Raw genomic sequence first — 17,747 nt, 5'->3', positions numbered from 1 at the left:
ACACGTTATCAGGGCGGATGGCCAGGTGCTCCAGAGACCGCCTCCTAATTAGGGGGGATTTTAATTGCACACTGGATCTGGGGATCGACCGTTCCTTCCCTCCTATGCCTGGGGCGGCGGCGCACAAAATGGTAGAGGTTCTGAGAGAATGGATGAGGCATTGGGGAGTGGAAGACACCTGGAGATTACAGCACCCACGGACCAGAGACTACTCATTCTATTTGGGATTACATCACCTCCACACTAGAATAGATCTGGTGGTGTGCTCTGGCTCCCTTTCCCACGAAATGGTTTCCTCTGAGTATCTGGGCTGCACAATGTCCGACCATAACCCACTAATAGCCACCTGGCAAAGGGCAGAGACGAGGGCCCCAATACCGATGTGAAGACTCCAACTGTGGGCACTGGAGGACCCGGCGTACATCGAGGACTTACGAACATAGCTCAGGGAACATACTAGGATAAATAGAGGCTCCACGGGATCCCACAGGACAGAATGGGAGACACTTAAGGTGGGGACCAGGGGCCATTGCCTGGAACAGTTAGTTTAAATCAGACGTGCCCTAGTCAGCGAATTGAATCAGCTGGAAAAGCACCTGCATGATGGGGAGGTTGAGCAAAGAGGGGACCCGGAAACCAACTGCAGCCTGTTCAGGGCCAGTGAGACATACCACCAGACACTTGACAGACTGAGATGCCACGATTATAGGAAACACATGATGTCCGTGCAGGCTGAGGAGGGTAGAGCGGGCAGACTACTTGCCTGGTTGTTACAACCCGCGGGAGGGAATGACCCGATCACAAGTGTGAGAGGGACGACTGGGGACCAGGTTTACTCGCCGGCTGAAATGAATGATGTTTTAAGTCCTACTATACGGCTCTGTATAGGCACCCAGAGGATGAAATACCGTGGACGGTAGGGGAACAGCTGGAGTCCCTGCCTTTGACAAGCCTTAGGCCAAATGACAGGGGCGGTCTGGGAGAGCCGATCTCTCTGGAGGAGGTGAATGAAGCTATCACACAGTTGGCCACGGGTAAGACTCCGGACACGAACGGGTTACCCATGGAATTCTGTAAGACATACATAGATATATTGGCCCCAGCACTGGTTGAGCTTTATGCGGAAGCCTTTGAGAGCGGTACTCTCCCGGGGACCCTGAGGGAGGCGCTAGTGGTCCCGCTGCCCAAGACAAAATCTAAAGAGAGTTCGGTGACTGACTTCCGCCCCCTGTCTATGCTGAATTGCGATTTTAAGATCCTCAGCAAGGCACTGGCCAATAAGCTGTTGCAACACATCCCCACTCTTGTGCATGAGGATCAGAATGGTTTTGTACCCACAGGCAGAACATCTCTGAATCTTAGATGGTTGTTTACGATCCTGCACCGGACCCTGGTGGAGCGCCGACCTGAGGCTATGCTCCTGTCAGTAGACTTAGAAAAGACATTCAACTCAGTGAGGTGGGACTATCTCGGAGCGGTGATGAAGATAATGAGGATGGGAGAGAACTGGATCCGCTGGGTAGAGTTACTGTATCACCGACCAGTGGCCAGGGTGTGGGTCGGGGAGTGGTGTCTGAGTCTTACCCTATAGGCTGAGGCACAAGAGGGCTGCCCTCTTTCAACCCTGCTGTTTGCGATTGCCATTGAACCCCTAACAGCGCAGTTTTGTACAGAGGGACTGGGCAGGGGGGTGACGCTGGGCCGGGAGGAACATATTATCTCGCTCAATGCAGACGACCTGTTGATATACCTGAGAGACGGCCAGTCTACGATCCCATGGGCACAGCTGGAGGGATTCAGTGCAAACTTGGGTCTCAGGGTTAACAGGGGGAAGACGCATGTTTTCCCGCTGTCTGAGGGCGCTGGACGCCCATCTGCGTGTCCTGCGGATCTCCCCTGGTCGCCACACTCTTTTAAGTATTTGGGCATCCAGATTTTCCAAGTGATCTACGGGATGGGAATCTGGGGGCAGCCCGCCACTCCTTGCAGTCTGCTGTGCAGTTCTGGCATTCTCTTAGACTCCCAATGATGGCCCGGGTGGCCCTGACTAAAATGATAATGGTGCTACGTCTCCTGTATTACTTCACAAACTTACTGTTGACTGATCCTGGGAGCTGGTTCAAGGAACTGGATGTGCTCCCTAGGGGACTTGTGTGGATTGGGGGGCGCTAACGGACGTCGCTTTCCATTCTTCGTTGGCCTGCATTGGAGGGGGGACTGGCGGTCCCGGATTTTGAGCTGTATTACCAGGCATGTCAGCTGCAACGGGTGGCTAGATGGGTCTTGGGGGGACATCGGACGGGACTGAGAGTGGCCAGGGGTGAGATAGCGGCAGAGGCTTTGGTGGCCGACTTGCTGGGTGCTGGAAACTTAAAGTCTGGGAAATCGGTCCTGCTGACAGTGGCACTCTCCTGTTGGAAGAGATGCCTGAGGCAGACGGGGGCGAGAGTGGCCTATTCTCCTGGGCTAGCGCTAACTGGGGTACCGTTGAATACATTGGGCGATACCAGAAGTGGAGGCCAGGTCAGGGCATGGACCCAGGCCGGAGTGTTGACGATAGGAGATCTCTTTAAAGACGGGGTACTGCGACCCTTCGAGAGACTTGTGGAAGAGGAGGAGATCCCCGCGGGCCAGTTTTTGATATATCAGATGATGGTCCTCGCGGTGAGACGACTATGGTCAACAGTGAATGCAGAACCAGAGACCCATGCCATATTACATTTGCTTCTGATGGAGGGAGCGGATAGCCATTTGGTCACCAAACTCTACAAGGCTTCTATTAAAGCCACCCTAAAACCCTTACAGGCCCTGAGGGCGAAATGGGAGGAGATAGGTGGTAGGGAGCTAACGAATACGGAGTGGAAGAGGGTGCTAGGGTATCCTCGGAAAGTATCTCGAAACACCTGGTTTCAATGTATCCAATATAATTACATCAACAGAACATACCTCACCCCACACAGGCTCAGAGTAATATATGGGGGAGAGCTCAGGGACTGCCCCAGATGTCAGGCGGCGGACCCAGACTTTCACCACATGGTCTGGGATTGCACCAGCATTCAGGGGGGATGGACCCAAGTACTGAAGGACCTGGGGGAGACCCTTGGCACCAGACTCCACATGAGTCCTCACTCGTGCCTACTGGGGTTACATGGAAGGCCAACATCCAAGAAAGTAGGCAGTAGGTTTATAGATCTTGCAATGATTTTGTATAGACGCCAGATAGCATTGACTTGGAAATCCCTGGTGGGGCCTAAAGTTGAGGATTGGAGAGCAGACGTATCGCTATGGGCCCAAGCTGAGCTACAGACATGTGAACGGGTATCCCCGATCACCCCCTCGGGAATTGCTGCAGCTGACGTATCAGATGATTCCGACACGTCATGTCCGCGTTCCCACGTTGCCGTGGGAACGCTCCCAGACGGAGGCTGGCGTCCCGGTGTTGCCGCGGAAACCCGGGAGGGTTTCCGGCCCGCGGGACCTAAGAGGCGGGGTGAGTCCAGCATCAGGGAGAAGGAGCCCGAAGGAGAAAGCGAAGAAGACGGAGGAGACACCGGAGAGGCGCCGAACGGAGAAAGCCAGACGAGAGATCCAGGAAGGACCGACCACACACGGAGGAACGACGAGGTGCTGGAATCGGACAGCGTTGTCGAGGATCATACACGGACGAAACACCCCAGCGCCAGCCACGACCCTGGAGGGTCGTGGCTTGCTAAGGTACGGTCTTTGTGGAACAACAGAGGGAGCACCACAGTTAAGGGGGCTGGGGAAGGGAGCTGGAAAGGAGTGAGGGGTGGACTGGGAGGGGGCTTGGAGGGCACAGGGGTGAACACGTGTGAGCCACATAAAAGTGCACTATAAGGAAATTAGTCACTTTTGCCCTAAACTCTTCACTGGCACAACCCCACCCTTTTTCTCACCTCTTCCCCATTGTGTCGTAGTACTTAAAGAAAAACATACCTAATATCCCACTTACCGTCGCGTTCTTTCTTTTTCCCGGTACCTCAACATTGGAACCACACGAGAGACCGCCAGAACGACACCCTAAAAGAGAACCAAGAAAGAAGGAGGAAAACTCCATTAAGAGGAAGAAAAGGCAACGTCTTGAGACCAAAACAGACATCAAGATAGTGATATTATTCCTACTAATATTGAAATAAACCACTTACCTGAGCACCGCACTTTCTCTCCGTTGCCTTTATACTGTTCGTCCTGTCACAAGACACTTCAGAGAGAGGAGACAGAGGGTTCGGACTAAACACATAGCCCCACTATGGAGAGAGATATTGGAGGCCTGGGAGGACCGATGGCGAGGGGGTGGAAGATCTCACGAGGATGACCATGACAGCATGCCAAGGGAAGAGACCGAGTTGAGAGTTGAAGGGAGAGAGGAGGATACAGGGGGGTCAGACACTAGGGAGAGAGGAGGTCGGAGCAATGGAGCACTGACCAGTTGGGTAGGACGGAGCTGGATGAGGGTAGGCCAATCCTGGAAACCCTGCGGAAGGACAAAGCCCCGTTGCTATAGAGGAGAAAGATCCTTACGAGGACGGGAGGATCTACACTGGGGCGAGACAGGAGTACGTCCAAGTGGACCCCAATAGTAGAGAGGTCTACATGCACTGGAGAGATGGGATCTCAATGCCTTCATTTATCCCACTTGCACATAGTTTTGTTTTGTTTTATTTGGTTGTCTTTCTTTACCTTTTCTTTTCTTTTTTTAGTAGTTAAAGTATATATATTCTACTGATCAGGTGGTCACAGAACAGGGGGGGATGATGACTCCATGAGCATGAATAAAACGCGAGGATAAACACTAAGGGGATCATTACAACATTGGCGGTAAAAGCCGCTTACCGCCGTGCAGAAGACCGCCAACACACCGCCGTGGAATTCCGCCACAGCCATTATGACCCACATCTCGAAATCCGACAAAATTCAGACACCCACACAAGTCCGCCACACCAAAGGTCAGTGATAAACTGGCGACAAAAAACCTCCACCGTCACGCCAACAGAAATACGCCCACACTATCACGACACACGAATCCACGCGGCGGTCTTTCAACCGCGGTATTCCATTGGTGGTACACACCGCCGCGCTCAAAATACACACACTTCTACAAAACACCGCCACATTGGACAATTCGAAATACACACACCTGATACACATACACACACCACTCCCACACACCCATTGCAATATAAAACACACACCCACATCACCCACAAACCCCTACGACCAAAAATACAGAGAGAAGGCCAGAGAGAGACACCACCATCCACAAACTAGCAGCCACAGGCACACAACACCATCACCCACACAACTTCCACGCACAAAACACCACACACCACTACATATCACCACACTTATCACCACACACACCACCCCACACATCACCTACACCACCCCATGGCACGGCAAGGACACCCCAGGTTCTCTGAGGAGGAGCTCAGGGTCATGGTGGAGGAAATTGTCCGGGTAGAGCCACAGCTATTTGGAGCACAGGTGCAGCACACCTCAATTGCAAGGAAGATGGAGCTATGGCGAAGAAAAGTCGACAGGGTCAACGCAGTGGGACAACACCCAAGAAATCGGGACGACATCAGGAAGAGGTGGAACGACCTACGGGGGAAGGTGCGTTCCGTGGTCTCAAGACACCAGCAGGCGGTTCAGGGGACTGGCGGCAGACCCCCACCTCCTCACCCACAACTAACAACATGGGAGGAGCAGGTCTTGGCGATTCTGCATCCTGAGGGCCTCTCAGGAGTCGGTGGAGGAATGGACTCCGGTAATTCAAACCTTTAACTACCATATCCCCCACCCTACCTGCATGCTATCACATACCCCCACCCTCGCCCCCACCCCTATCACTCCAACTCCTCACAAATGTACCAATATCATAAACCACACATCCCAACACCAAGCCCTGCATGCAACAACAACGCATGGACACCCATCACTAAAGCATGCCCACTGCACATACCCATACACCCCCTAAACCATTATCACACAAGCCCCCACACAGGAATGCCAGCACTGGGGTACACGCTCACCCACCCATTGCATACCATGACACACACAGATGCAATAATCATGCTTTTCCACCCCTGCAGGACCACTACCCAATGTCACCAGACAGGAGGGTCCAGACATCTCCACCCCACCCACAGAAGAGCCCCACAGTGATGACAGCAGCTCTGTCCAACTGGATCTAGATGACCAGCCCGGACCATCGTGGGCCTCGGGACAGTCGGTTCCCCTCACACAGGCACAGGCCACCACAGACCTTCCCCCCTCTGTTAACACCAGCACAGCACCCACCCAGCGGGCCCATACCTCCGTCCCCAGGACACGTCAATCAGCTGTGTGTCCACCACTACAGGGAACCCAGGATAACCCACCACCCCAACAACAACAGGGACCTGGGGGCAGTGGTAGTGGGCACACTGTCCAGGGGACGGAGGCCCAGGAACACAGGGGAACTGGGAGGGCTGCTGTGCGACAGGGGGCGGACAGGCCAAGGGAACCCACTCTCCACGAGGCCCTCTCCTCCATCATGGGAGCATGCCACCACTCCCAGGAGACGATGGCAACGGTCCTGGCCAAGTTTCAGGAGACCCAGCGCATGCAGGAGGAACAGTATTTGGGCTTCAGGGAGGAACTCAGAACCATCAGCTCCGCCTTGGGCACCATCGTAGGGGTGCTGAAGGAAATACTCAACACCAGGAGGGACACTGTGGCACTACAAGGGGCCCCTGACACTAGCATGGACAATGAACTGCCCACCAACTCCGCCGGCACTAGTGGACAGGAGGCACCGCCACAGGACCACCACACCAGCACCCCACCCCCTGCAGACGGAGAACCACCCCGCAAACGGTCCCTGAGATCCAGGAACAAGACAGAGCACGATGCCAAGACCCCAGCCAAGAAATGAGACACCCTGATTGTCAACCCACTGTCCCACTTTGTCACCCTGTCCATATTGAAACTGCCCCAGCTCCACTTCCTATGCCCATATGGGCAATGCACCTATGAGACAAATAGACTGGACTCTGCCATGGACACTCCTCCGCCATCACCCCTCACCATTTAACTTCCCCCTCCAATATTTTGTATGTAAATAAACACACCTAAAGCACCAAAAGATCTGGAGTCTGTCTGTGAATTTGAAATAGTGTATTTGCAATTACAGTGACAAAAGTTTCAGGAAATAGTAATGTCAACATACCTATGTCACACAGCTCTAGTCCCTGAGGAATCTAAGCAGATGACACACGTTGGGACCCATACCTGTGAAACCGTAAGGGAAAGTGACAACTCAGTGACCATACTCTGGGTGAAATAGACAGACAAGATAGAGGTAGAAGTGTAAGAGTATTTGTAGTAGACAGGAATGTATTCTCACCTGTGTTTCACTGGAAATATTGCTGGAGGACTGAGTCCCTGTTGTCAATGTCTTCTTCCTCTGCTTCCTCCTCATCACTGTCCACAGGCTCCACAGCTGCCACAACACCGCCATCTGGACCATCCTCCTGCAGAAAAGGCACCTGTCGTCACAAAACCAAGTTATGAAGCATACAGCAGGCCACGATGATCTGGCACACCTTCTTTGGTGAGTAGAATAGGGCTCCACCTGTCATATGGATCACCCTCCTAGTACGCCCATGGGCCTCATTGTAGCGTTCCTCTGCCCTGGTCCTGGGATTCCTCACTGGGGTCAGTAGCCATGACAGGTTGGGGTAACCAGAGTCACGTAATAGCCACGCACGGTGCCTCTGGAGTTGACCCATCACATAAGGGATGCTGCTATTCCGCAGGATGTAGGCTCATGCACTGAGCCAGGGAACATGGCATTCACATGGGAGATGTACTGGTCGGCCAAACATACCATCTGTACATTCATGGAATGATAACTCTTCCGGTTCCTGTACACCTGTTCACTCCAGTGGGGGGGGACCAAAGCCACATGGGTCCCATCAATGGCACCTATGATGTTGGGGATATGTCCAAGGGCATAGAAGTCACCTTTCACTGTAGGCAAGTCCTCCACTTGAGGGAAAACGATGTAGCTCCGCATGTGTTTCAGCAGGGCAGACAACACTCTGGACAATACGTTGGAAAACATAGGCTGGGACATCCCTGATGCCATGGCCACAGTTGTTTGAAAAGACCCACTTGCAAGGAAATGGAGCACTGATAGCACCTGCACTTGAGGGGGGATTCCTGTGGGATGGCGGATTGCTGACATCAGGTGTGGCTCCAACAGGGTACACAGTTCCTGGATTGTGGCACGGTCAAACCTGTAGGTGATTATCAGATTTCTTTCCTCCATTGTCGACAGGTCCACCAGTGGTCCGTACACCAGAGGATTCCGCCATCTCCTCCCAGCGGACGGTGCCTAGGAAGGACAACAACGACCAGAGAGTCAAACAAGTCAGAGGTATGTACCCACAGTCTACACAGAACACGAATCATACACAAAATCTTGCCTGTATGTGTGTTGAGAGTAGGCCTAGGTATGTATGATGCAGTTGATAATTAGGCCATGTGGGCCCCTGAAATGGCGGCTGCCTGACCTCTAAAGTGGGACAATGGGATGTGAGGTAACTGCGCTGGCGTTGTACACCGTCACGGTAGGCGGTCGAAGATCGCGGCGCAATGCTGCATTGGTTAACATTGGACCCTATGGGTCCCAGGAGCCAATGACGATGTACGCCGGCGGTGATGGTACGCACCGCCGCGGACGTGACCGCCGCAGACGTGACCACCATTTTCTAGCTGTTGAATCACTCGATACCTGATCTTTGACAGGAGAGGACCTACACTGCAAGTGATGCTGTGACCTCGGTCTGGAAAAGACAATGGCTCGTGCGTCTGGGGAAAGGGCCTCTGCCTTCACATCGGAGGAGTTGGAGAAGCTCGTCGACGGGGTGCTCCCCAAGTACACGCTACTCTACGGTCCTCCAGACCAACAGGTAAGTACACAGGGGGCATGTTGTATGGGCTATGCCTGTGTGGAGAGGGCTGGATGTAAGAAGGAAGGGGGCAGAGTTCTGAGTGCATGAAAGACAGTGGGTGCATGTGCCACATGGCAAGGGTAGGGATGGGGGCCACTCACTTTGACGGCGCAGTTGGTAATGACTTCTCTTCTTCCCCTGTACATTTCATGTAGGTCAGCGCCCACCAGAAGAAGGATATTTGGTGTGCCATCGCCAAGGACGTCCTGACCCTGGGTGTCCACCCCAGACGGAGCACCCACTGCCGGAAGATATGGGAGGACATTCGCCGCTGGAGCAAGAAGACGGCGGAGGCTCAGCTGGGGATGGTCTCCCAACGTGGGAGGGGTGCCCGTTGAACCATGACCCCCCTAATGTTCCCGATCCTGGCGGTGGCCTACCCGGAGTTGGATGGGCGCTTGAGGGCATCACAGCAGACACAAGGGGGTGAGTACACTCTCATTCAGCTGACTTTGCGCGCAGTGGAGGGGTCTGGGTGGGGGAGGAGGGCTCTGGGTTTCCCTAGGCCAGGGCGAGTTTTGTAGGCTAGGCCCCTTCGTAAGGCATGGCCCTGTGGCCCCCCACCCCACCTCTGTAGAGTGCCAAGTACAGGTATTCAGGCACCTGTGTCATCTATGTGTGCAGATGTCGTCCATAGCGTTGTAGGCCATTTCCCAGGAATTGCACTGTAGAGCCCAAGAGCGCGACATAGTGCAGGGGGCTGCTGTGTCTGTCTTGTCCGCCAACGGTATCGGTAAGCCATGCACTGAACCTGTCTTTCTTCTGTTCCCCCACCCTTTTTTGCGGTCTCCCTGTTCTTGTGTACATTAGCATCATCAGGCGGAGGAGCAGTGGCACCGGAGCACGAGGGAGCTGCGTCCCACATGGCCATGGAGGGCCACACTACGGACGCTGAATACACCAGTGGGACGGAGGGCGAGGGGAGCACCACGGCGGTGACAGGTGCTGAAACCAGCGACACGGACTCGTCCTCCGATGGGAGCTCCCTTGTGGTGGCGGCAACATCTGTGCCCCCCACTACTATAGGTACAGCTGCCACCACCCCACCAGCACCGCCCTCCCAGCAGCCCCTCAGCGTGTGCCCCGTGCCCGCTCACCCAGGAGGGTGGGCATCACCTTCGCCTCAGGCACCTCAGCCCCTGCCCCTGTCACCTCTGCTGCCCTCAGTGAGGAGGCCATTGACCTCCTCAGGTCACTCACTGTTTGGCAGTCTACCATTTTGAATGCCATCCAGGGTGTAGAAAGGGAGTTGCAACAAACAAATGCATTCCTGGAGGGCATTCATTCTGGTCAGGCTGCCCTTCATCGAACCTTTCAAACTCTGGCCTCAGCACTGATGGCAGCCATTGTCCCTGTGTCTAGCCTCCCCCCTCCAACTTCCTCCACCCAGACCCAATTCCCTGTACCTCTGCCTATCTCAAGCACACCATCAGACCAGCCTGCACACACCTCATCACACAAGGGAAGCTCAGGCAAACATAAGCACCACACATCCCACAGGCACTCACCCAAGCATCACACACATGCAGACACACCAACATCCACTGCCTCCACTGTGTCCCCCTCCTCCTCGTCTCCCTCCTCCCTCCCAGTCTTGTCTACACTCACACCTACATGCAGTACCTCTACAGCCACTACGTCCCGCACCAGCACACCCACCAGCACACCCCGCTCACGTGCAGTCACCACCCCCACTACCATTCACACGTCCCCTGTGTCCTCTCCCAGTGTGTCTGTGACGCCCCCTCCCAAGATACACAAACGCAGGCACACACCCACCCAACAGACATCCACCTCACAACAGCCTCCAGCGCATGCACCTGCACCCAAAGCCACAAAAGTTACACCTCCTACAACACCACCTCTTCCTCCACTCCCAAACCCCTCCAGCTACCCGTCCCAGTGTCTCCAAACAACTTTTCCTGTCCACCCTTAACCTATTTCCCCCCCCGTCCAACTCATAGGTCCCGTACTAGCACCTCAGCCACAAAATCTCCGGGACCAGTGGTGCCTGTAGTCACAGGTATGTGGAGTGCACCGGCCACCAGGCCAGCCAGTGTATCACGGAGCCAGAGCACAGCCAGTCCCCCCCCCCTGTGAAGCACCAGAAGTTGGCCAGTGCCCGGCGGGAGAGGGCGAAGACTCCAGCCACCCAAGCCGCTCACAGTGGTCCCGGGGGGAGTGTGGACTCAGCTGTGACTCCTCCCAAGGTGGGGAAGGGGCAGAAGAAACCCGCAAAGTCTGGGAGGAGCAGCACAGCGGAGAAGACCGCCATCATCCCCGCTGGCCAGGAGGCCACCGCCAGACCCATCGTCGCTGCCCAGGAGGCCACCGCCAGCCCCATCGTCGCTGTCCAGGAGGACCCCTGCCAGCCACAGCCCAGCTGCCCAGGAGGGCCCCGCCAGCCACAGCCCAGCTGCCCAGGAGGACCCCGCCAGCCACAGCCCAGCTGCCCAGGAGGGCCCCGCCAGCCACAGCCCAGCTGCCCAGGAGGGCCCCGCCAGCCACAGCCCAGCTGCCCAGGAGGACCCTGCCAGCCACAGCCCATCTGACCAATGAAGGACCGCCAGCCACAGCCCAGCTGGGCAATGAAGGACCGCCAAGTCAAGCACCGCTGAACAGGGCAAGGACCGCCAAGTCAAGCACCGCTGAACAGGGCAAGCACAGCTGAACAGGGCAAGGACCGCCAAGTCAAGCACCGCTGAACAGGGCAAGGACCGCCAAGTCAAGCACCGCTGAACAGGGCAAGGACCGCCAAGTCAAGCACCACTGAACAGGGCAAGCACCGCCAAGTCAAGCACCGCCGAACAGGGCAAGGACCGCCAACTCAAGCACCGCTAGCCCATGAGCGGCAGGGGCAGTGACGCAACTGGGACCGTCACGGGGTGAGTGATGCACTCTGGGCACCAGTCCCCCTCCAGAACCAGTGGAGACATGCATCCACTCCGCCTGTCCTGCACAGGATGAAGCACTCTGGGCACCAGTCCCCCTCCAGAACCAGTGGAGACATGCATCCACTACCTCTGTCCTGCACAGGATGAAGCACTCTGGGCACCAGTCCCCCTCCAGAACCAGTGGAGACATGCATCCACTACCTCTGTCCTGCACAGGATGAAGCACTCTGGGCACCAGTCCCCCTCCAGAACCAGTGGAGACATGCCTCCACTCCGTCTGTCCTGCACAGGATGAAGCACTCTGGGCACCAGTCCCCCTCCAGAACCAGTGGAGACATGCATCCACTACCTCTGTCCTGCACAGGATGAAGCACTCTGGGCACCAGTCCCCCTCCAGAACCAGTGGAGACATGCATCCACTCCGTCTGTCCTGCTCAGGATGAAGCACTCTGGGCACCAGTCCCCCTCCAGAACCAGTGGAGACTGTTATCCACTTGAGAGACTGTGGCTTTGCACTCCCCAGGATAAAGCAGTGGGCAAACCACCCACTGGAGAGACTTGAGAGACTGTGGCTTTGCACTCCCCAGGATAAAGCAGTGGGAAAAACACCCACTGGAGAGACTTGAGAGACTGTGGCTTTGCATTCCCCAGGATAAAGCAGTGGGCAAACCACCCACTGGAGAGACTTGAGAGACTGTGGCTTTGCACTCCCCAGGAGAAAGCAGTGGGCAAACCACCCACTGGAAAGACTTGAGAGACTGTGGCTTTGCACTCCCCAGGATACATCAATGGGCACGGAGCCCCCTCGTGGATCTGGCGTTGTGCACTCATCCGGCTGATGTGCCCCCCCTTCCCTTCGCCCCTGAGGTGCCTGTTGTATTTCTATCTGATGCCCCAGCAGTGTTCTCTCTGTCATGTTCGGGTATCTTGTGTGGGCCTCGCCCATGCATTTTGGGCCCAGTGGTCCACGGACTATGAATGGTGCAATACCTAGACTACTAATCGTGGTGTATATTTTGTTAATAGTGTATATATGTATATATTTGCTCACTGAATTTTGATATATTACAATGGTTACCCTCATTTCCTTTTGTCTTTGCATTCTTCCGGGTGGGTTGGGGGGTGTTACTGTAATGTTTGGATATGCATTGGTGTGTGTGTTATAGTGGGTGAGGGTGGGAGTGGGGGTTGGGGTGTTGCATGTGTGTGTCCCTGTTTTTTGCCTCCCCCCTCCCCTATGTCGTAGGTGCAGTACTCACCGTGGTCCTCGCCGCTGGCGTTGGTGCTCCTGGTACAGGACCAGGAAGACTAGCAAAGGAAGAATATGGAGTTCCGGCTCCATGGTGTCGTCGTTCCTCGTGGAGTGTGTAGAGGTGAGCGTTTTTCCTTCGAAATGCCTGTTTCCGCCGTGTTTTTTTCCGCGGTGAATCCGCACCGGAAAAGGTGGTGGATTGGCCTGTCATAATAATGTGGGCGGTACATTGTCTCCCGCCTGTCTGTTGGTGGTGACCGCCGAGCTGTTTGTTTGTACCGTCGTGGCGGTCGGAGTGTTAAAGTGTCTGTCTTTGTTGGCGGTTTCCGCCACGGTCGTAATTCCAAAATTTTTACCGCCGGCTGTAGGAGGCTGGCCTGGCTTGTAGTGGGTACCAAGGGGTACTTACACTTTGTACCAGGTCCAGTTATCCCTTATTAGTGTAGAAGAGGTGTCTAGCAGCTTAGGCTGATAGAAAAGGTAGCTTAGCAGAGCAGCTTAGGCTGAACTAGGACACATGCAAAGCTCCTACTATACCACTGGTGTCATATGCACAAGATCATAAGAAAACACAATACACAGATATACTAAAAAATAAAGGTACTTTATTTTTATGACAATATGCCAAAAGTATCTCAGTGAGTACCCTCAGTATGAGGATGCCAAATATACACAAGATATATGTACACAATACCAAAAATATGCAGTAATAGCAAAAGGAAGTAATGCAAGCAGCGTAAAGTTACAATGTATTGCAGTAGGAGCACATAGGTATAGGGGCAACACAAACCATATACTCCAAAAGTGGAATGCGAATAACGTATGGACCCCAAACCTATGTGAGCTTGTAGAGGGTCGCTGGGACTGTAAGAAAACAGTGAGGGTTAGGAAAATAGCCCACCCCAAGACCCTGAGAAGTAGGTGTAAAGTGCACCTATGTTCCCCAGAGTGCACAGAAGTCGTGATAGGGGAATTCTGCAAGGAAGACCAACATCAGCAATGCAACCAAAGTGGATTTCCGGACGAGAGTACCTGTGGAACAAGGGGACCAAGTCCAAGAGTCACGACAAAGTCGTGAGTGGGCAGATGCCCACGAAATGCCAGCTGAGGGTGCAAAGAAGCTGCCACCGGATGGTAGAAGCTGTGGATTCTGCAAGAACGAAGAGGGCTAGAAACTTCCCCTTTGGAGGATGGATGTCCCACGTCGTGAAGAAGCTTGCAGAGGTGTTCCCTCGCAGAAAGACCGCAAACAAGCCTTGCTAGCTGCAAGGGTCGCGGTTAGGGTTTTTGGATGCTGCTGTGGCCCAGGAGGGACCAGGATGTCGCCACTTGGATGAGGAGACAGAGGGGGTGCCCAGCAAGTCAGGGAGCCCTCACAGAAGAAGGCAGCACCCACAGAAGTACCGGAACAGGCACTTGGAAGAGGAGTGAACCGGAGCTCACCCGAAGACACAAAAGGGAGTCCCACGACGCCGGGGGACAACTCAGGAGGTTGTGCACTGCAGGTTAGAGTGTCGGGGACCCAGGCTTGGCTGTGCACAAAGGAAATCCTGGAAGAGTGCACAGGAGCCGGAGCAGCTGCAAATCACGCGGTACCCAGCAATGCAGAAGGTGAAGAGAGAGATGCAGAGGAACTCTGATGAGCTCTTGCATTCGTTATCTAAAGAATTCCCCAAAGCAGAGACCCTAAATAGCTAGAAAAGGAGGTTTGGCTACCTAGGAAGGAGGATAGGCTAGCAACACAGGTAAGAGCCTATCAGGAGGAGTCTCTGACGTCACCTGCTGGCACTGGCCACTCAGAGCAGTCCAGTGTGCCAGCAGCACCTCCTCTGTTTCCAAGATGGCAGAGGTCTGGAGCACACTGGAGGAGCTCTGGGCACCTCCCAGGAGAGGTGCAGGTCAGGGGAGTGGTCACTCCCCTTTCCTTTGTCCAGTTTCGTGCCAGAGCAGGGCTGGGGGATCCCTGAACCGGTGTAGACTGGCTTATGCAGAGATGGGCACCATCTGTGCCCATCAAAGAATTTCCAGAGGCTGGGGGAGGCTACTCCTCCCCAGCCCTGACACCTTTTTCCAAAGGGAGAGGGTGTAACACCCTCTCTCTGAGGAAGTCCTTTGTTCTGCCTTCCTGGGCCAAGCCTGGCTGGACCCCAGGAGGGCAGAAACCTGTCTGAGGGGTTGGCAGCAGCAGCAGCTGCAGTGAAACCCCTGGAAAGGCAGTTTGGCAGTACCCGGGTCTGTGCTAGAGACTCGGGGGATCATGGAATTGTCTCCCCAATGCCATTGGATGGCATTGGGGTGACAATTCCATGATCTTAGACATGTTACATGGCCATGTTCGGAGTTACCATTGTGACGCTGTACATAGGTAGTGACCTATGTACAGTGCACGCGTGTAATGGTGTCCCCGCACTCACAAAGTCCGGGGAATTTGCCCTGAACAATGTGGGGGCACCTTGGCTAGTGCCAGGGTGCCCACACACTAAGTAACTTAGCACCCAACCTTCACCTGGTGAAGGTTAGACATATAGGTGACTTATAAGTTACTTAAGTGCAGTGGTAAATGGCTGTGAAATAACGTGGATGTTATTTCACTCAGGCTGCAGTGGCAGGCCTGTGTAAGATTTGTCAGAGCTCCCTATGGGTGGCAAAAGAAATGCTGCAGCCCATAGGGATCTCCTGGAACCCCAATACCCTGGGTACCTTAGGACCATATACTAGGGAATTATAAGGGTGTTCCAGTATGCCAATGTGAATTGGTGAAATTGGTCACTAGCCTGTTAGTGACAATTTGTAAAGAGAGAGCATAACCACTGAGGTTCTGGTTAGCAGAGCCTCAGTGAGACAGTTAGGCATCACACAGGGAACACATACATATAGGCCACAAACTTATGAGCACTGGGGTCCTGACTAGCAGGGTCCCAGTGAGACAGTGAAAACACCCTAACATACACTCACAAACAGGCCAAAAGTGGGGGTAACAAGGCTAGAAAGAGGCTACTTTCTCACACCGGCCTGTTGGCGGTCTTATCGCCGTTTTAACACCGTCCGCCAGGGTTGTAATGACCACCTAAGTGTGCAGGGTAGACGACACCACGACTACCCAGTTATAGCAATAATATTGACATAAGTGTGCGATCGGACTGAATAGTATGAAACTGTAACTATGGCTTGTTTGGAAGAATACGCGTATGGATTAATAATCATTAACAAATGCAAAACAAAATAAAATCAATAAACAAAGTTTTTTTTTTAAAAAGGAGTACCCTGATGAGTACGAAGGTTTCCATGAGCAAGGGGAATCAGCAAGGATTGCATGTTGTAAATTATGGAGGAGGAGGGAGGACAAGCAGAACAAAAAAAAGTAAAGGGGTTGATTTGGAGTTTGGTAGAGGGGTTACTCCTTTACAATTGCAACAGAGTAACCTCCCCGCCAAACTGATTTGCCACCCTTCACATTTAGAGTCAGGTGGAGCTGAAATATGACAGAGGCTATCCTGCCAAATTTAGAATGGGCGGACAAATGCTCAATTTTTAATTTCATACACTATGATTAAAAATGTGCCTGTCAGTGAAAGTAAGAACATTTTAATCACCCTATATGCCATGGGAGAAAACTGCCATAGTGGAGGGAGCCATTTCTTTATTGCTTTTTAAATGTATTTTCAAAAGGAAAATCCTGCTTTGAATTTTGTTTTTGAGAATTAAAACACTTAGTTGACGGAGCCATATGACATACTTTCAAGACATTAACAGGAACCGCTGGACGTAAGTTCCCACCATGGTCAGAGAAGTCCGCTGGGCTTGTGGACATCTCTAAAGTATAACCCTCAGGTTGGGAAATCTCAACAAATGCAGAGAGGTACGAGGATTTGAATCATTGTAGGACAGCCCTTTCAGGGCCATTCTGAAGGTGAGGATGTTGAGCAGGACTCAATGGTCATGGTGCCTATGGCTGATAACAGGTCAAGTAAGACAAGAGGCAACTGTCTGTTGGGAGATTGTTTAAGGTCATCATGACTTATTATGGTGCAATTGGCATTTAATTTTACGTTTAGATTTGATATACATTGGAGTGGATAGTTTGAACCTCCAGGTCCGTCAGTCTATTGGGTGCGAAAATTGCCCATCATTTGGAGGATATGGTTGTTTCCAAACAGCACAGCCTCAACTTTGGCCTCGTGCTGGAGATTGCTGTTAGGAATGTCATGCTAATTGTGAACCGTGAATCATGAACCGTGCTGGAGGGGAATATACTGAATGAATTCATTTGCTTGGATTCCTTTGGGTGGACCATGTTGAATGCATTGGTTAGGGGGCTGGTTTATCACCATGTATTGAGAGTAGCTGTGGCAGGTGAGTTTGGCAATGGTGGAGAAGGTTAAAACTAGGATATTGCCTTGGTTACATTAAGGGAAAGCGGAAAGATGAATACTGATGTCAATAGTCAATCAGATCGAGGAAGGTATCTGTGATGAATTGTTTTATTAGTTGATAGAAAAGAACTCAACTCAAATAATAATCACTATCTTTGTGAAGTTGAACCATAAAAGCTACTAAATAAACCTGCAGGGAACTTTGCTT

The sequence above is a fragment of the Pleurodeles waltl genome, chromosome 6, assembly GCF_031143425.1.
Source record: "Pleurodeles waltl isolate 20211129_DDA chromosome 6, aPleWal1.hap1.20221129, whole genome shotgun sequence".
NCBI lineage: Eukaryota > Metazoa > Chordata > Amphibia > Caudata > Salamandridae > Pleurodeles > Pleurodeles waltl.
Note: the sequence above shows the minus strand (reverse complement) of the source record.